The sequence below is a fragment of the Gymnogyps californianus genome, chromosome 26 (genome assembly GCF_018139145.2).
Source record: "Gymnogyps californianus isolate 813 chromosome 26, ASM1813914v2, whole genome shotgun sequence".
Taxonomy (NCBI): domain Eukaryota; kingdom Metazoa; phylum Chordata; class Aves; order Accipitriformes; family Cathartidae; genus Gymnogyps; species Gymnogyps californianus.
Window position 1 is genome coordinate 1713764 of NC_059496.1, and position 2540 is coordinate 1716303.

The 2540-nt window shown below is 62.5% G+C and overlaps 1 pseudogene; it reads right to left on the reverse strand.

The window, feature by feature from the left end:
• LOC127025981 (deleted in malignant brain tumors 1 protein-like) overlaps positions 1-985 on the reverse strand; it is a 19445-nt pseudogene extending 18460 nt beyond the window's left edge.
• Between the last annotated feature and the right edge of the window lie 1555 nt (positions 986-2540).

Genomic DNA, 2540 nt, shown 5'->3' on the forward strand with positions numbered 1-2540 from the left:
AGAGAAGTCCCTGACGGACAGACACCCCTGCCCTTCCCGCTAACCCTCGGGGACTGCTGAGCTCCCAGGGACCCCCAGTGGGACTGAGGGTGCCTGTGCATGGGTGTCCACAGGACGGGCTCGGGCAGGAGCTCAGAGGCAGTCAGGGACAGCCTTGGCCATGCCCGGCTCTCCTTGTGTCCTGGCCTCCCCAGGAACCAGGCTCCCACCACAGGTCCTGCGCACACACCTGAGCAGATGACTCCCGCGTCCTCTTTGTGCCTGCAGTCATGCTGCCCCCAGGGCCCGGCAGGGCAGTCCCAGAGAGCAGCTTCGCCCAGAGCAGTTCACGCCATCCAGCCAGATCTGGCCAGGAGCCTTCCCCAAACCGAGCAGAGCCAGCCGCCTCCACCGCCCCTCCACAGCCCAGCTGGTGGCAAACGACGGCGGCATCAGACAGGTCCCAGCCATCGTCACACACAGTCCCCCAGGTGCCCTGGTAGTACAGCTCCACTCTCCCAGCACAGCGCCCAGTCCCGTCTCACCAGCCGGACCCACCGGCTCCCTGTAGTGGGTAGAAAGCCCAGTTGCTGTCAGGGCCTGGCTGCCCACCCACCCCGTCACCTGGGGGGCCCATGCAGTGCCGCTCACCCCAGCAAACGACTCCCACATCCTCCGCAACCCCTGCTGCCGGTGCACTCTCAGGCAGGGAGGTGTTGCAGAGGGCCAGGTTGGCCTCGTGCCCTGCGCACCGGACCCCTCGCAGCCCCACGGGGCCCGTCCCTCGCTCAGGCTTTGGGGGGTTGTAGGCTGTCCCTGCCTCTCCGCACTGCAGCTGCCGGCACACCACACTGGCCTCCTGCATGTCCCACTCATCATCCAAGACTCTGCCCCACATCCCATGCTGGAAGATCTCCACTCGTCCATCGCACCGGCTCCCTCCGCCCACCAGCCGCAGGGATGCAAAGCCGGCTGAGCCTGGGGACAACAGAGATACCACAGCCATCGGTGGCACTGGGGAGCAGGGCATCCTTCAGGGAGCAGGGCGAGGGGGGATTTTCTGACCAAACAGGACAAGATTGAGCCTTTTGCTGATGAGAAGTGAGGGCAAAGCCCGGGTCCTCTCTGCAGCTCACACCCAGGTCTGCTGCTGCTGGGAGCACCCAGGCAGCTCCTGCCTGGCTGGTGGGATGGGGCTCTGCAGGGCTCTCTGCGGGGATGCGATGTGGTTGTCTGCAGCCAGAGGGATGGAGCAGAGCCCTGCAGCCCTGTCCTGGGCTCGTCCCACAGTATGAGAACAGAGGAGCCTAGGCCTGGTGGTGGCGCTGGGGCTAAGGCACTGCCCTGGGGGTAGATGCTTGCCTCCATTCAGTGCTCAGCTCTCCCAAAGCAGAGCGGTCAGTCTGAGCAGGCAAAGCCCTCCAGATGGCTCCTGGGGATGCCAGGGTTTGTCCAGGGAGAACTTCAGCCTGGTACTGCCATGGGACCCCTGCTTTGGGTGGCCGTGTCACACACAAAGGGCAATGGAGTTAATGCAGCATTTTTCCGGCACTCACCTGAGCAAATGACAGCAGCAGTGTTCCCGTGGGAGCATGGTGAGGCCCCCAGGGTGATCACTGGGCACTGTGCCAGGTGGGCTTCAGTCCCGTCACAGTGGAAGGAGTCTCTCCAGACAGGGCCAGTCTCTCTCCCAAAATGCTCTCCTCCAGGAATGGCCTCAGCAAACCCACAGTTGAGTTGATGACAGAGAACGTGGGCATCCGAGAGATCCCAGCGGGAGGCACAGAGGGTCCCCCAGGTCCCCAGCACCTGGACCTCCACCTTCCCTGCACATGCTGTGCTGCCGTTCACCAGCCTGAACCCTGTGTACTCTGGGGACAGAGGAGGAGGAGAGAGGGTGGATTGGTGCTCTTGTACCCTCAGGAGCTGGGGGAGAGGCCAGAGGAACAGCATGCCTTTCTTCTCCTTCTCAACTATTTTCATGCTGCAGACAATGCCATCATCCCTCCTGTCCCCACACCCAGCCTAGCACATTCCTTGCTCTGTTCCCCGACCCCTGGCACAGCCCCCGTCTCCCTGAGTCCTTACGTGTGCAGGTGACAACAGCGCTGTCTGCGTGGGTGCAGGGCTGCTCCCTGGAGGACCCTCTGAGGCAGGAGATGAGGAGGGATTCATTCCCCACACACTGCAGCTCTCCATCCCACGTGGCACTGATCCCTTCTCCAAAGTGAGCTGCCTCAGCAACAGGCAGGGCTCTGCCGCACTGCAGCTCCCTGCAGACCACGTCAGCAGCTTTGGCACCAAAGTGTGAAGCACAGACAGTTTTCCACTGGTCCCCGTCATGGATCTCCACACGTCCTGAGCAGCGGCTCTTCCCTTCCACCAGACGGACAAATCCTGGAAGAAACCCAAACACCTGGCAGTTCCCAGAGCCCTCTGGCAGTTAGATGCCCACATCCTGCATCACCTCCAAGCAAGCTGTGACCAAATGCCCATTGCACATCCCAGAGGAAGCTGTTGGGGGAGTGTTGGTGACACAAACACATCCAGGCCCCCCTCAC